The following is a 19,066-nucleotide window of genomic DNA, read 5'->3' on the forward strand; positions in this document are numbered from 1 at the left end:
TAATTAAGGCAGTCTCAATTCAATACACAAATGCATGTAAATTATAACTCAATGCAAGGTCAATGAAAGCCCATTTTCTTTGTTTTATACAATAATGTTACCTAAAAAAACAAAAGAAAATCAAACACACAAAACTATTATTCAATAATTATATGGTATGAATATGGCCTACAAATGTGGAACGTTCAATTGGAATATGGTTATCTGCACTGAAAAATAAGAGTATTTTATTTCTTCCTCTAGGGCCCAACAAAAGTCGCACTGACACACCACAAAGCAAATGTTTATATTGAATATACACTGATTATAAGGCAGGATCCAAATGATGCTTGTATAAGTTATAGCACTATTTAAAGGATAAAAGGAGAATACTCCATGGAGAAAAGAAGTCTCCAACAGGCTTGTAATATTTTTCCTAATAAGAATGCAATATATTTAATATCAGAATTTGCTAATAGGACCTTGACCTACAAATAATTGGTGTATTTTTCTCTTTCTTAAGTCGAAGGTATTATTTCAAACCTTAAATATCGTCTTGTTATACTTTGAAGTATTATACAGTCTAATAAATAAAAAAGACCCAAGATACTGTACCAAGAAATAAAGGAACCAAGTCGTTGTCATAAAATAAAGCTATTTTGTAACTTGACTCCACTCCTATAATTTGATTCTAATCATAGGAATAAGTCTATAGGCTGTGTATACTTTTTTATGATTACATATTTGATTTTTAAAAAGTCTAGGGAGTCAAAGATATGTGCCTCAAGGAGTGGTAAAATTGAAAATTAAATGTATGACAAGTTTAATTTTGGTAATTTTTCTTGACTTTTATAGATATTCTCAGAACTAAAAGGCCTTGAATACATATTTGTCACTTCAGTGACAAAATGTTCTGTTTGGGTTATACATGTGCATAATGGTGGTAGTGGGGTCAGATTTTCAGTGAAGTTAAAGTTAAATGAACATAGGAGAAGAAACATCCCACCGTTGGACAAAATATCCAGTCTATCATATACAGATAAGAAGTTGCCTGTCAGGCATGGGAGACTGAGAGGGACAAAGCAGCCCTAGATCTACTAAAGGATTAGGTGGAAATGTTTTCAATAGAAGCAAGAATAGGAACCAAAGTAGACTGCAAATAGCCTGGACCATCAAGTAAGTGAGAATTGGATTACTGGATTGAGGGAAGAAGAACAAATAATGGTGATGTTAAGGAAAAAAAAAAACTATTCTGACTCTTGTTAAAACAGTAAGGAAGACTTTATTCCATATTATTGCAATAAGATTATGATAATAGGAGAAAAAGACCAGAGTCAACTCTGAATATAGTAAAGATAGCTGGAGATTTATAGCCAAGAGCAGAGTGAGGAGGTCAGTGGGTGTATAATTACTTAATGGAGACATCAAGAGTGGGGGGATTCTTGCTAAGCCAACTTAGCAGGATTCTTGATGAAGGTGGGCCAAGGTGACCAGATATCAAGGGTGGGGATGATAATTTATCAGATACTGAGGGTAATGACATATCAAGGATGGGGGGATTCTCACTACAATAACTTAGCAAGACTCTTGCTAAAACTGGACCTGGCCAGGATGCACACAGAAACCAAATGTTAAGGCCTACTTGAGAAAAAGGCTCAGAGGAACCTAACCAAAGTTTGGTCAAGGAGTAAGTCTTTGTCAGTGGGTAGGGTACTTGAGAGTAAGGCCTAGAATCGGTAACATAATAATAGATAATATTTATTGAATATTTAATCTGTTTCGGATACTATTAAAAATACCTTAGTTATTACTTAATTATAATTAATAGTAAATTATAAATATAATAAATTATAATTACATAATTTAAGATTTTAACGTTTCTAGGAGGTAGAGAGTAAAAGTACACTTATTTTATCTTGAGGTATACAGAGTTTAGATAAAAGAAACTTCTGCTTTCAGCCAACATGGAGCAACAGGATCAGAGTTACTATCCTGCTCAAAACAAAACAAAGCAAAGACCAAAACAAAAACAAAAACAAAAAAATACAAAACAAAGAATGAGACAAAATATGTGAAACAATGTTTTCTAAGACACTAAATATCAGACAGTGAAGGAGAATAAGCCACAAATATAGGAAACAACATAAGTGAACCACTAGTGCCCCAGCTTACTACCTCAAGAAGTTTCTAAGCCAGTACTTGAGACTATAGAAAGACCAACCATAATGATTGGAGAGTATGGTACCTGGCACCAAGGCCAGGAATAGTGCTTGTCATTAGGCTGTTTCCATCTCACCTGTTTTGCCTCAATTATCAAGCAGGCTCAACTCCTTCCTCTTCACTGAGGGCATGGACGTACACAAGCTTCATTATGAAATTCAAATATTTAACATTATTTTAGGAAGCTATTTCTTCCTCAAACACAAAAATCCATTTATCCTTTGTATATATTTTTTAAATTTATTTTTGAACAGTATAAATAATCAATATTGTAAAAAGTAATGTACTTATATGTATTATGTGGTAGAATTCATACAGACAAATTTGTGGTCCCTGCATAGCATCTCTGTAGAAGTCCATGGAATGAATTTAGTGAACTAATATTCCACTAAATATCTTATTTTTAAATCTAAGTCTTTGACTTATGTTTGATTTATATTTAATTGTCCTTAGCTTAATATGATAGGATACTTATGGCTGGCTTTTCTAATACATTAGCCAGAAAATAATGTTTTCTCTCCCCAGAGAGCTTTGATTTTGGTACTCCTGAAAGACTTCTTCACAGTGGAGATTCTGTCGTTATCCAGGAAAAAATAAAGAAAAAGAGACACACACGCACAGAATATGTAATAACATTGGAGAGAAAGAGATTATGAGATATGGAGACGGAAAGACAAAAAATATGCACAAAGGTCTTTGGGTTTCAAGAGTAATGATTCCTTCACAGGACTTCTGATTTGTTAAGACCTCAGAAGGGTTCTCTGGCCCGTATTAGGAGGCAAACCTCCCAGGCCAAGCTTCACTTCAAAGGAGAGCATGCATAATATTTAGCAATCTTGAAGCAGACACAATGAGAATATATTTGATGAAAATGCCTTTAATCTATACAGTCCTCATCTAACATTCTGTATGATTTTGAGGCTAGGCATCTAGTTTTTAACAAATAAAATTTTACTGTATAAGAATTTCTTCCTCATTAAATCAGCTTGTGTGTATGTGTGTGTAGATAGAGTGATGAAAGATAGATAGGTAGGTAGATTGATTTTAGATTAACAAAGACTATCTCTGATGAATAGCTGGAAATTTATTCTTTTTAAAAGTCCGTTCCAGTAGTTTACAAATAATAATGAAAAGAGTAACATTAATACTACTGCATTAATCATAGTAGGTTAAATGGGTTGTTTGCAGGAGTGTGGTTTGCCATAGATTTTTTGTTTCATATTCATATGTTCATTCAAAATTTTTCCAACAGGTATTTTTTGAGAACCTACTACATGCCAGACACTGTCCTAAGAATTAGATATTGAGGAATGAACAACAGAAGAAAATATTCTGCCATCATGAAGTTTACATTCAGGTGAGAGATGACATATTTTTGTGTGTTTGTTTTTCAAAGACTATATAGGTTTTCACAGATTCTTAACAAAGTCATTAAATGGATATAGATTCTGCTTTTTCTTTTCCTTTTTTTAATCTGCTGCATTCACTCCCACAAATTTTTTATCACCTTAGTGTAATTTAGAATATGATTTCACTTTCATAACCTCCAAAATTTTTATAATAACTGGTCATCTTTTAATATCTTTGTTGAATTAATTTGTACTTAAGACTTTATCCTTCAGTTATTTCTTTTTTTGTCCCATGCTCTCCACGTTCTGAAAATAACTGGACTCCTTTTGAAATTCAAAATAGTTCACATATTCTAAAAACTATCCAAATGAAACAAACAACAATAAATGTTCCTCAAAATACATGTCTTAACCCAATATTTTCATCTGATCCAATACTCTGAGTGTTTTTCTAACTCATGCTCTTCCAGGTTTCCCAAATTCACAGATATCATTCATGTAGATCAATGGAAGTTTTATAAGTTGGCTTTAAAAATGCCTTGTAGTGTATCTTTGGTAGAATTTTCTAGACAAAAAAAGCGTCTTCCTTGTTCTGCATATATATTAATATGTATTATTTGAAAGCCCTCATGAAGATCTCTCTCAGACAACACAAGAATGTAGTTGAATAATGAACTCTTGTCCCTGGGTACATTCTAAGTCCCCTTCTTGAGTCAAAGACAAAGAAGACATAACAGTAAGTTTACTCCTCAGACATGGTTTTCATTTTACAAGTCCTGTGTAGTCACTGAAGTCAAATGTCTTAGGATATACAGAAAATGATGTTTTCTCACACTGAAGTGTTTTGTTATACATAGAGGGAAAAAACATATGGCTGGTTCTGGAAAATCCAATTTTAGAACATCAAGTAAGGATGCTTTGGGCATTACTTTTCTTTTTACAATATTCTGCAATCAATATAAATAGATTTTGCTTTGTTATATATGAGCAGAAATTTCAACAATGGTGCAATGAGTTGGACACACCAGTGTAGCTGATTTATTCCATCACAGAGGAAGATTTGAAAATGGATATGTGACATGTCATTGACACCAATGTTATGTTTTTGTGACTGAAGAAAACTAAATCCTCCCAAGTCAGTAAGATTTTTGCTTCTAATTGCTTATTTGAATGTAATCCCAAAAGCCACTACATAGTGTCAATTATTATGGAAAATGACCACAAATTCTTTGACATTTCTGCCATTGAGAGAGAATTTATGTCACTTCACTTTGAAATCAAGCAAATTTCATGACTGCTCAGTGCAACAGAATATTGAGGTAACCATCTGCATGTATCTGTCCAAATTCTTAAGAGAGTGGCAGCTATGTGTCCCTTAGAATACTTACTTTGTGACAATCCCTTTTAGAACAGCTGCCATATTGTCAATAAACAAAATCCCATGGAGAAGTCATATAAGTGCTCTGGTAGACAGCACCATAACGGTTTCCAGACAATAATAAGCATCAACTGCTACCATATTAATTAGTAAGTTCTCTTTAGTGTCTACTCCTGAGAACCCGTCAGATGACTACTGTCTCTGGCCACAACCACTTGATGTAACCCAAGGGAGAACCATGTAGTTGAGTTCAGTTAACACACAGAAGGATGAAAGATAACACATTATTGTTTTAAGCCACTCTATTTAGTGTGATTTCTTTGCAGAACAAGATAACCAAAACTGATCCCTTCATATTTTAAAATCTTCCCAGTAAGAATCTCTACTGTGTTGGTGAAACTATTAAATTGTCACAATAAAGCAAGAGACAGGAGAGTTTTCTTCTTTTCTGGTGCTTTTTAGTTTCACTTTTCTAAGGTTCTAGGGCAGTTGTTTTTTGTTTTGTTTGTTTTTTTATTGGTTGCACTGCGCAGCATGCTGGATATTAGTTCCCCGACCAGGGGACTTAGTCCCCCTCAAGTGGAAGCACGGAGTCTTAACCACTGGACCACCAGGGAAGTCCCTCTGGGACAGTATTTATATCCAGCAGCAATTTTTCAAATATGAGAAATTTGTTATTGCACATTTAATTCTTCAGAATAACAAAAGGCAGTTGATCTTTTCTCATATTCTTTAGTGCTATGGCTCTAATTTCCCAAGGTTAAAAGAAGTAAAAAAATAAAAAAGAAAAATAGGCAACACCTTGGATTTCACCATTAAATTGTATGATTGCTCATCAAATTCTTCCACATTCTCATTTTGAATATCCAACCTAAGCATAGAATATTTACCAGATTGCCTTTGCTTCTCTGTAACTAGTGTTCATAGATTATTTTTTTTCAACATTGAATAATTGAAAATAGGACCTTTTCCATTAACTCTAAAGTTTCACTATATTTGCTCACCTTGTAAAAGTCTTCTTCTAAACCACAGTCCACATGGCCCAAAAGCATTTATCCCTTAGTCATTGCTTTTGTTGTTCCATTTTTTTCCCCCAAGCTGTGAACATTACTGGAGACCTTTTCACCTTCATTTGGATTAGTAGTTAGGAATTTGATATGGAGCTCATCCATGCTCCCCACTTTGCCTGCACAGAAAATGAAAGCCTCAAGCTGTCATGTACTGTGGCCAAAGAATTATCACATCTTGAACCACAGAGCACATCAAATGCTTGGCCCTTGAAATCATCCAGCAGCTGCCTATGTCATTCTGTATTGACACTGTTATAGCTGTAATATTAAAGAGGATTAATTCAGCCAGTTTTTAAATGTTTCTCCACTGATATGGGGAAAATAACCATACACAAATTTATTTTCAGTATTAGCATTTTATACTCTTCAAACTTGTGCAAAACATGAATTTGCGTACCGGGGGATATCATACTCTTTAAGAAATGAGAAACACCCTCATCCTCTATAAAGCTCTAGAAAATCTATCATAATTCTCCTTTATTTCTGGAATGGAAGAAAAGTTTTAAACTTTTTAAGTTTCAGGCAAGTGATCTAGTCTCATGATTTCTAAAAGGTGAAGCATCATGCATTCATCTAATCACAAATAATTTATGAGAATGTGTTATATACCATGTACCATCTACATCGGGACCAAAAATAGCTACAACACTTATGTCATTATCAGGTCAAGCAATAAACAAGTAAATACAGAAACAAACAAAATAATTTTATGTTGTGAAAAGAGTTAACCGGAAAATAAACAGGGAGTTTTACTTATAGCAATGCAATGATAAAGGGGTGAGCAGAGAATCCTAAATGTTGAGAAGGAGGCAAACGTATAAGGGGTAAGAGGAAGTGCATTTTAGTAAGAACGAAAACAAGCTTTACCTATCTGAGCACTGAAATAGTGGATAGTATGGGTGTAGTTTAGTGTAAAAAGGGGAGAGTGTTTTGAAAGCTGAAGTACAAAGAAGTTCAGCCATATCAGGGATTATATTCCATGAGGATATATTTATATTTCATTCTCTAGCCATCTTGATAATTTAAGAAAATAGGCATTTTTTAAAACAAGTCTCACAAGTACATCTAGATTTTATTGTGTATATATGTCAGGCTGGAGCATCCCCTTTGTTTCCTTTATGTAGATAATGGATAGAGATTATGATGATAGATGATAGATATTTAGAGAGATAGATAGAAAGATAGATAGGGAACTAATGTCACCCTTTTATAGTCAACAAGATAGTAGGATTACTTAGGGAAGAGCCAAAATTTTATATTGCTGGTATGGTCCCTAGAGTACTAGCACAGTGCTGAATATCTAATTCGTGCTTAATGTTATTGACCAATTGACTAAATTGTATACATTTTTGCCAGTTTTATAAACATCTTTATTTAAAAAAAATATTTTTGACTGTCAGGCATTTAACTCTTCTTCCAATTAACTAAAGATGTATTTTGTAGAAAATTCCTTGTTGGTATATTCTTGGAAAACATTTTATGCTGCCTTTTCCCACATAGGTAGAACCAGCTAATAGTCATGTGATTTGGGTTCAGCCAATTGGATGCTCTCTTCAAAATCTTTAAGGACTCTAGCATATGAAACAGTGAATAGGGACAGTAGGGCTCAAATTCATAACACCAACAGCTTTGGCATGCTGGCCATTTCTGCCCTTCATTTTGGCTTAACGGTCACTCCTAGGAGTGCTACCTGTCTTTCCTGTAGCATTGATTTTGCAGTATTGTGATTCCCCAATATCCTAACAATAAATGTCCTTGTTGCTTAAGATAGCAAGTCGCTTTCTATGATACTGGTTTACATCCATAAAGAGACTAAATATATTTATATTTTTATATAATATATTATATTAATATTTATATTAATATATAAAAATATTACATATTGTATTTATACAGGGGATCGTTTCCAATGTTTCTGAGGAAAAATACCAATTTCAGTATTGCAGTATATTGGCAAAATAGGTTAATTAATGGCTCCTAGTATATTTTTACCAATACAGAATTCTGTAGTTCTAAAAAGATATATGTTAATTGTATAAAAGAAAACTGTTGAATAGGCATTTAAGCTAAACATTTACTTAAATAGATATTTCAAAAATTTAAAGAAACAAACCTAGATCCTAAATTAATAAAATATATATTTCTAGTTAAATATTTGCATGTATTTTGTTTATATTTATACTTAGTGAAGTGTATAGGAACCATCAGTTGTTAGTCAACTAAAAGACCGCATATCAATGGTGAGATAGAGAAAGTATGGGCCTCTCATTCCATTCATACTGATCTAATTCTTTTCTCTGACATAACGTATTTTTCACCCTATGAATTTCTTCATGCAAATTTCTATCACTCCTGTCTCTACAATTCCTCTTAAAACCAGCTAGGAGCATATGAATTCTCATCTTCTCCTGTAGAATTTCTTTGACAGTTAGAAGTGAGCACTCTACAGTCAGAACTCATTTGGCACTTTTAATTTTGCATGTCAATTTGCAAGTATGATAAACCTGGTATTTCTGAGTCACCAGATAGAATACAAGCCCAGTTGAAGGAGATATTATGCCTAATATTTTTTGGTTTCCATTGCATGGTTTTTTCAAAAATTTAACATGACTGTTGGAAACATGCCTACAGACCTAGAAAAACAATAAGACATAAGTCTAGGTGAAGAATATGAAATATATTGGGTGATGTTGTTATATAAAGCAGGACACACCATTCACAAGACCGATTTTCTCTGACCTTCAAGTCTCCACAAATTTGCCCAGGGCTTCTAATAATCCCTGAGCAGAAAGAGAATCTTGTTATATCCATTAAGAAGTTTGCTTTTATTCTCCTCCCAGGGATTTTTATACAGTTCTCTGCCTCTCCTCGCTGTTTCGAATACTGACAACATACTTGTACATTTCTAAGTTTAAGTAACCGATCACAGGTCCTGTTCAGTCCTGATTAATTACTTAAAAACTGAGTGAATCAAAGGTAATTTCACTGGTTTTCCAGGCTTCAGTAGAACCAAGTTTCAGCCTTGCCTGAGGCCATTTCTAGACAAGGAAAATTTAGCACAGTATCTTTTCCATATTAGGAGCCGAAATATTTGTAGGCTAGTTCAAAGATAATATGTATTGACAGTGATTTCTGAAAGTTTGTTTCACAGTGTATTACTGCATACTTTCCAATTTACCTTGACAATATCAAGTTGGTTTTCCACAACATAATAAGAAGCAGACTGCAAATTAGGGTCCCCATTTTTCACTTCCTACCTTTTTTCACTCCTGAGCAGAACTTAACTTTCTCTGGTTAGGCTCTGAATTTTTATTGTAGATAATAATTTTAAAAATGTGTATGTATGTGCAGGTGGCAAGGACCTGACTATGCTGTGGTGGACTTTAGGTAATAAATAGCTCCAAAGATGCAAAAAATATGTGTATTATTTTCCTAGGCTTCTGTAACAAATTACCATATATTGGCTGGCTTTAAAACAATATAACTTTGTTTTCTCACAGTTCAGGAGACTATAAAGCTGAAATTAAGGTGTTGGTGGGGCCATGTTCTCTCTAAAGGCTCTAAGGGAGGCTTTTTCCTTGCCTCTTCTCAGGTTCTGGTAATCGCCAACAACTGGCATTCCTTAGTTTATAGACACAACACTCCAATCTCTGCCTTCCTTGTCACATGATGCTCCCCCAGCGTGTCTCTTTGCCTCTTTTTATGAGGACATAGTCGTATTAGACTTAAGGACTACCCTAATCCAGTATGATCTCATCTTAACTAAATCCATCTGCGAAGACTCTATGCCCAAATAAGGTCACATTAACAGGTAGAGAGGTTGGGATTTAACATATGCTTTTTGGGGACACAATTCAACAAGGAATGATAAGAAAGAAAGGAAGGAAGGAAGGGGGCGGAGGGAAAAATTACTGCAGAAGAAAAATGTAGACGAAAATGTACTAGCCTTAGAGTTTCAATTGTTGGGAATAGTTTTTAGCTTGAATTGGTTTTGTTTGATGTTTTGGAGCAGAAGTCTTTTTAAGCAGTTAGGGTATATTACAGATTCAGAAAAAGGAGCTTGTAAATTCCTATCCTGATGGTGCTCTTCTAGAGAACTCTTCTTGAGTTTTCACTGCTCAATCCCTCAGGACCTTGAGTATCACCAAGCATACTTAGATTTCAGAAAATATATTTTAAATAACAAAAATTCATGAGTTAACTAATACACAGTTTATGAATATGTGCTATATGTTATAAGTGGTATTCTCTGAGTAAAACTGGATTTTTTTTCAATTTTCAGAAATAAATTATTTCTTTTAATGTTAACTTCATAAAATATTAGATTGGAAAACACCAAGAATTTTTTAAAAATTATATTAGCTTGATGATAGTAGAGAAAATTTCCACAATAGAGAATTAAAATAATACCATCTGCATTTCTATCACTTAAACACAAATACTGTCTCCATTATATGATATTTGGTATCATTTCATGAAGTATACACAAATTTTAAAGTAGTGGTCTCAAGCTTATTATTTTGTTGATTTCTGAGTGTAACTATAAATTTTAAATTAAATGTCAGATTATTTTATGGCCATAAATATAATTTTATGTTTATACTGTTAAAATCTAGGGAAAAAAACAGATTGGACTTCAAATTTATTCAGTTTGCTTCTATTCTAGTTTTTAAAGTTTCTAATTTTCAAGATTTTTCTGTATCATATTTATGTTTTAGTCATCAAATGAAGGAATGACATTTGTAAGTAATTTGAAATTCTGATATTTTGTTCTCCCTTATAGGGCATTTCCGCAACAAAGATATTTACTTTCTTTAACCATATGGCATTCTATTTTTTATCTTCTTATATAAAACAAGTAAGTTAAGAATGCTCAACTGATCTTATTTTCATGTTGAAAAATATTTCTACTTTTATAGTTTTCAATAGATGACATCTTACTCTCTACTTCAAACATTCAGTTGTTCTTGAAATTAAACTGTTTATTTGAGATAATAGATCATCATGCAGTTTCAAGAAATAATACAGAGAGATCCCTTGCACTTTTTACCTAGTTCCCTCCAATGGTATTATCTTGCAAAACTATAATGCAATATCACAACCAGGATAATGATATTGCGATAAATCAAGATACAAAATATTTCTATCACCAAAAGGATCTCTCATGTCCCCCTTTATAACCACACTCACTTCCCACCTACCCCCACTCACTCTAAACACTGGAACCACTAACAAGTTTTCCACTTCTATAATTTTTTCAAGTCAACAATATTATATAAATAGAATTATACACAATGAAACCTTTAAGAATTGTCTTTTATCATTCAGTAAAATTCCCTGACGCTCTGTCAGGTTATCAAAACATGAGCTGTATTTTCCCCATGGGAGGGGGAAAATGTTTGTAAATAACTTATTTGATAAGGATTGATATCCAGAAAATATTAAGAACTCCTATTACTAAAAAAAAAAAAAAAAATCCCAGTAAAAAATTAGGCAAAGAATTTGAATAGACATTTCTACAAAGAAGATATGTAAATGACCAACAATGACATGAAACGATACTCAACATCACTGATCATTAGGGCAATGCAAATCAAAACCACAAGGAGATACCACTTAACATCCATTAAGGTGGTTATTATTAAAATAAAAAAGAAAAGAAAAGAAGGAAAAATAAAATGTTAACAAGGATGTGGAGAAATTGGAACTCTTATGTATTGTTGATAGGAAGATAAAATGGTACAGATCCTACGGAAAACAATATGGTAGTTCCTCAAAAAGTTAAAATGAAAGTTACCAATGACCCAGGAGTTCCATACCTGGGTGTATATCCAAGAGAATTGAAATCAGATACTCAAGCAGATGTGTACACCCATCACTATAGCAGCATTATTTACATTAGCCAAAAAAGGGGAAGCAACTCAAATCACTTCCATTCATTAAAGGATGAACAGATAAAAGGTGTTACATACATGCAATGGAATATCACTCAGTCTTAAAAAGGAAGGAAATTCTGACACAGGCTACAACATGGATGAACCTTGAAGAGATTATGCTAAGAGAATTAAACAGTTACAAAAGGACAAATTTCATATGATTCTATTTATATGATGTATTACTCAGGATTTTCCAGAAACACAGAACAATAGAATGTCTGGTAGTCTGAAGACTCAGGGAAGAGCTTATATTGCAGCTCAAATCAAAAGGCAGTCTGGAAGGCAGAATCCCCTCTCCCTGGGGGGAACTCAGTCTTTTCTCTCTTACAGCCTTCAACTGATTGGATTAGTCCCATCCCCATTATGAAGAGTAATCAGCTTTACTCAAAGTCTAATGATTTAAATGTTAATCTCATCTAAAAAATACCTTCAGAGAGGTATTTAGACTATTATTTGATCTGGATACTGTGCCTTAGCCACACTGACACATAAAATTAACCATAAAAAATTCATCACTTGTCAATTTGACATCCATATACAGCTCCTTGTAATAATCTCCAAATAAAGACAATAACAAGGTCATGCTTCCACCTAAGATGATACAACTATCCTGCATATAACTAAAGCACATTAAGACTTTCTCCAGAAGAGAATGCAACGAGTGATTTTTTTCACTCTTTATCCTGATGTCTGGTAACTTAAATTCAATGAAATAAAATTTGAAATATTTAACAATATTTAATAAAATTAACAATATTTAACAATATTTAACTATGATGCAAAGTAGTGGTTCTTTACCTGGTAATATGACCCAAACCTTCATTCCTGAAGGGTCTGGGCCATTAGTAATTCTGCCTGTATTGGTTTGTTTTATTTTTCCATTGCCTTTATTCACAGGGCTTAGTGATAGTAAGAGACAGCACAAGGTATCTCCTGTATCCGTGGATAGTTTTCCTTACCTCCATTGCAGAGTAGCAGTCTATTTTCCAGTGGTAATCAGGATCAAGTCGCCCAGCCAGCATAGTAACTTGCATCTTTGCCTGTTGTTTCAGAGTTATGAGGAGCCCAAAGTGACCAGGTAGGATTCTTAACATACAGTTCAATGGAATTCTTGTGTTTCCAACTGGAAGTGTCCCTCCCTTTCGAACTAAGACCTCTAGACCAGTAGAGCATAAAGTCATGAAAACAGGAGGCTAAATATTTTCTTGGGGGTTATTAGGGGAATAGGAGTGGGGCCATTCCCATTCTACCCCTTAATTCCTGGACACATGAGTCCTAGATATTACAGAAACAGTACCATGTATTGGAAGCTTATTCAAAGCATTTACCATCTCCTGGAGAACCTTGCCCCAGCCTCACAAGGTTTGCCACTTAGCTGGCACTGTAATTGAGTCTTCAAAAGGCCATTCCATAGTTCTGTCAAGCCAGCTGCTTCAGGATACTTTGGAACATGGTAAGGCCAGTTAATTCCATGAGCGTGGGCCCATTATTGCACTTCATTTACTATGAACAGAATTTCTTCTTTTTTTTCTTCAATTTTTATTTTATATTGGAGTATAGTTGTTTAACAGTGCTGTATTAGTTTCGGGTGTACAGCAAAGGATTTCAATTATACATTATACATGTATAATGTATTATTATACATGTATATATGTATAATTATACATTATACATGTATCTATTCTTGTTCAAATTCTTTTCCTTTTTAGGTTATTACAGAATATTGAGCAGAGTTCCCTGTGCTATACAGTAGGTCCTTCTTGGTTATCTTTTTAAAATATAGTATTCTGTATATGAACAGAATTCCTTGATCAGAAGCAATGCTGAGTGGAACACCATGACAGTGATAAGGCATTCTGTAAGTACACAGATGGTAGCTTTTGCAGAAACATTGCTTGCAGGAAATGCAAATCTCTATTCAGATTAAGTGTTTATTCCATTAAAAACAAAGTTCTGCCCCTTCCATAATTGAAGTAGTCCAATGTAGTCAACCTCCTTAGGTTCTTGAATCTGTAGCTTTATGACTCTTGTCAAAATAGGAAATTCTCAGTTCTCAGTTACTTTTTCTTCAAATACTTTTGATCCCACCATCTTTTTCACTTTCTGGAACTCTAACTTTCTACATGTTCTGTTTTTATTTTTATTTTGTTGTTGTTGCTGTTATAACCCCACATGTTCCTGAGTCTGTTCATTATTTAAATTTTAATTTTCTTTCTGTTGTTTACATTGGTTAATTTCTATTTCTCTATCTTTCAGTTTATCGATTCTCTCCTCTTTCCTTCTTCCTTCTCTTGTTAAGGCCATCACTGAGCTTTCTATCTTTGCTGTTATATTTTCCAGTTCTAAAATATGCATTTGGTTCTCCTTTATATCTTCCTTTTTCTGATGAAACTTTCTGTTTTTACATTTGTTTCAAACATGTTCATAATTACTCACTGAAGCATTTTTAATCATGGCTGCTTTAAAATAGAGATCAAGTAATTCTAGCATTTCAGTCACTTCAATGGTGGCATCTACTGATTGTCTTTTTGCATTCAGTTTGAGATCGTCCTGTTTCTTCATATAACAGGTTATTTTTTATTGAAATCAGGCCATTTTGGATATTATGACTGTATCTTATCTAATTTTTTTCTGTTTTGTTTTAGTTAGCTATTTGACACTAATTCAGCAGGAGGGAGGGTAACACCACCTTGATATTTTCAGGTGGACATAGAAGTCCAGGTTCACTGCTTGGTCTCTGCTAATACCCCAAATGGTAGATCTCCTCATTGCTGCTTGGCAGGAATGGAATTTCTGTCTTCCCATGTATTCTCCACTGATACCACATAGGGGTTGTCATTGTTACCTCTGGGTAATGATGAAAAAGCATACTCTCACTGAGCCTTCTCTGACACCATCCTGGTGGGGGAGTTCAGGTACCTCATTATATCCGTTAGGGTGGAAATCTAAGCTCCCCATTTGGCCTTTGCTGGAATGGATGGTGGGGGTATCTGGTTTTATGGTGTTCAGCAGGAGTATATTGCTTATTGTCTAAAAGTTTTCTTTCTTGCTAAGCTGCCCTTTTCTTCATCCTTTGGTTATAGAGAACAGGCTTTCATTGGGGATTTTTTTCTAGGTCCATTAGTATTTCTAAATTGCTGGTTTCTTTAGCTCCATGTCTGGGGTATATGAGGCAAAAATAACATCCAAGGAACTCCTTATTATGTTGTTTTTCTGGTCTCAGAATCTTTAGTTGATCTGGCTGCTTTTCTCCACTTTCAGAATCTTCTTCTGTTTGTTTTGTAGGTAATATTAAGGATTTTTAGTGGTACTTGGTGTAAAAAATAGAGGGAATTGTGTCTATGCCATCTTGTTAGAAGCAAAAGTCCTCCAACTGATTTAAGCTTTTACATTTAATGGTATCCTCAGTTATATTATAAATATTTCTTTGTAATTTCTTTGTTTTTCTTGTAATAGCTTGTTATGTAAATAATAATACCATTTTCTTTAATAAGTTAAAATCTTTGCAAATGTTAATATTATATATTTCAAAGTCATGATGATATATATGGTTAAATTTACTTCATTTTAACAAGGAGATTCTAATAAAATCACATTAATGAATTTTTATTTATATCAAAATAGCCAGCTTAACAGTTGGAGTAATTAAAATTTAAATATAAGTCATCTGCTTGTTTTGTTTATTTGTTATAATTTGACCAACTAAACATTTTTTTTAGTTAGATTAATTTTATATTTGACTTAATTTACAGGCTGTTTTGATTTTTAAAATTTTACAGTCTATCAGAAAAAAAGGTTATATGTCCTAGTTTTTCTTTTTTATAAGAGAACTTTTACCTGTTATATGCTGCATGTTTGTTGTGAAATAATAAAGACAAGGGCCACAAAAACAGACCAAAGCCTACTCACTTTCTAATGGATATTGGTGACAATATGAAGATTACCAACCTGTACTTATTTTCCAGACCCAAAAACTAACATAAGAAAAATTCATATTTGATTATGGTCTTGGTGTGCTCAACTTTGTCATAAAAACCTGAGGTTTTAAAATTTTCTTGGAAAATAGTTAGGATTTCTATTTCCAGTGACCACATCTCAGGAAGGTTGCAGGAGTTTTAAAAGACATTCTACAACAAAAAAAGGGTATAAATGCCGTGAAAAAATATCTGTTTAAAGGGATAAAAAAAGGGAGGATGTCTCAAGAGCATCAAAGTGATTGTTAAGTGCTGCTGTACAGATAGGCATAGAATTGGAGAAGGAAGTTTCCAGGTATTACATCTTGGAAACAACAGTGTTTATAAAGTGTTAGTGTTTGAGCTTTGACATTTTAAACAGCAGGTATGTTGGTTCCATCTTTTTCTTCTATGACCTGAAGTCTCTATGGACTTTTAGGTGCCTATTATTTCTAAAAGAACTGAGTCTGAGATGGTTATCTCCTTTGCGTGCCCCATATCTGCTGTGTAGTTTGTACTCAAAACATATGCTAGGAAAAATATGAATGAGAACGACATGTCATTCTTTTATTCATTATTTTATCCCATTACTTCTACCCTTATCTTTTCCCTAATTAACTCTGATATATTGTTAACTTATTTTGTTTACTGTTGCCAAATTCATCTTGTAAAAACCCAATTTTTGTTGTCACATTTCTATTGAAAACATTTTAATGCCTACCCAATTACCTTTAAAAGATAATTTAAATTAATTAATTTGTTATTCCAGTCCCTCTATTAAGTTAAAATATATCTTCTGATTTTACTTTCACAAATTAGCTATTTGTAATAATCGTGATGATTATGATGATGATGATGATAGTAATAATGATGTCCAACCATGTATAACAGATAACATTTGTCAGGCATTATTGTGAGCTCCTTACACATATTTAAATTTTAATCCTCATTTAAATTTAATCCTCATTCAAACAATTTAATTCTCATTTAATTTAATCCTTATTCAAATACACATAGGCAGATACTATTTATATCCTCCATTTCATGCAAGAGGAAACTGAGGCAAAGATTAGTTAAGTAACTTGCTCAAAGTCACAGAGATAACATTTAATTGAGTTGGGTTTGAAGAGAGTGTCTCTTCAGAATCTGTGCTACTAACTTCTACATTCAAATGTCTCTCTAAACATTTGCTGCATCCTATTACTATTTTAAAATTTACTATTTTTTAAATCATGGATTCTCAGTCTTTAATGTTTTAAAGTGAAAAGTCCTATGAAATTTTCAAAGTCTTGTTAAATTTCATCTTTTCCATAAAACTTTCGATGGTCCAAGTTTGAAGTAGTCTCTCCTTGCCAGTGATCATGTATCCTTTATCATATGAGACATATTGCTTTCTAGCTTGTATTTTAGTGATTTATAAATATATATTCAATAGATTGTAATCTATTTAAAAGTTGAGATGTTGTGTTGTATGCATTAATTTTCTTAGCCCTACACAACTAGCAGTTACTAATTCTCCATCCCTATCCTAAATCTACCTTTTTTATCTTGTTGATGGGTTAGCACATTATTGTGATAAAATTTTGTCCCTATTTTTAATATTATATATATATTTTCCATATTCTATAAACTATAAAATATTATTTCTTAATAAAAATGTTTAATGTTGGTAGGAATGCAATTAATTTGATGAAGGGACTATAAACTGGTAACACTTACTAGGAAAGTATTTTAGCAATATGCATTGCCCCCCCCCATGTGTTATGCCCTTTATCTTGCTAATTTTAAATTTTGGTAATGTTCTTAATCCTATTCTGGAACATTAACACAAAGAAATGGGATATTCAGAAGAGTTTATGCATAGACATATAAATTATAGTATTATTTCTTAGTGGAAAATTGAAAACAATCAGAATATTGAGCTGAAAACAAATAACTGAGGTACTCCTCATTCTTGTTAATATTCTGCCATTAAAAACATTGCTAACAAAGCATCATTAATATACAGAAATTAACTGTACTTTCTAAATGAAATTATGCAAAAACGATGTACTCAAATTTTTTCCACTGTTCACAAATATTTATGCAACAATTATTAAAGCCAAACTCACAATAAATTGTGTTTTCTTCAGGATTCTAGCTCTTGACTTGAATCTTGACTTGATGCTCTCTGAATGAGGTGATTTACCTTTACCTTGTGGATGCATGCTGTAGTATTTATAGAAATATATTGTATTTTTTAAAAATTCATTTCTCAAGCTTCTCTTAAATATTATCTGTGATACTGGGGGAAGGGAGAAGGAATCATTGTTTTTCATTGATATCTTTGGTTCCCAGTAAGAATTCTTCATACAAAAGTTATCAAATGAATATATTTTGAATGAAATTAATTTAGTTATCTGCTATAGGACTTCGGTAAAGAGATATCTCGGGCTGCCTCAGGTTTCTGGAAAGTGTTGAACATTTCTCATGATAACTAATCTAATAACCACCAACAATAGAATGAAAAATTTCTTCACAACCTATTAGTTCCCCTTCCTTTGACACATTTATTCTGCTCAAAGTTATAAAAGGTAGCTATCAGATAGGTATATCTCTCAAAAATAACAGTAAATACAAAATACAGGACAATGTATAATGCAGACTACAGTTGATACTTCTAAATGTGTCTTATTACAACAAATATCAGAAAAATACCTGCTTCTAAAACCATGATAAGATATTTCATTTAAGCAGAAACATCATGTTCATCATCTCACATGCTTATTCTTATTCTTTGTGGATGAAAAGGACACAGTTGTATTTGTAATAAACTTCTGATCCTTCCCCTTCTATATCCTGAAAGAGCTTTTATAAAATTTGAACTATTTCTCCCTTAAAAATTTGATATAGTTTATAACCATCTGGATCAGTTATTTTCTTTGTGGGAAAATTTTGGTTATGAATTCATTTTTTAATGTATATAGCTATATAGATTTTCCATTTCTTAAATTTTAGTAAACTGTGTTTTGTAGGAACTGTCTGTTTTATTCAAGTTATTGAATTTATTTGCAAAAAGGTGTTCATAATATTTCTCACTGTATCTTTTTAATGTCTGTAGGGTCTAAAGTAATATCTACCCCCTCATACATTTTCTATTTTCTCTTTCCCTGAGTCTCTTTAACAAGTTGTTTATTTTTGT

This window comes from Balaenoptera acutorostrata, chromosome 4, assembly GCF_949987535.1.
Source record: "Balaenoptera acutorostrata chromosome 4, mBalAcu1.1, whole genome shotgun sequence".
NCBI lineage: Eukaryota > Metazoa > Chordata > Mammalia > Artiodactyla > Balaenopteridae > Balaenoptera > Balaenoptera acutorostrata.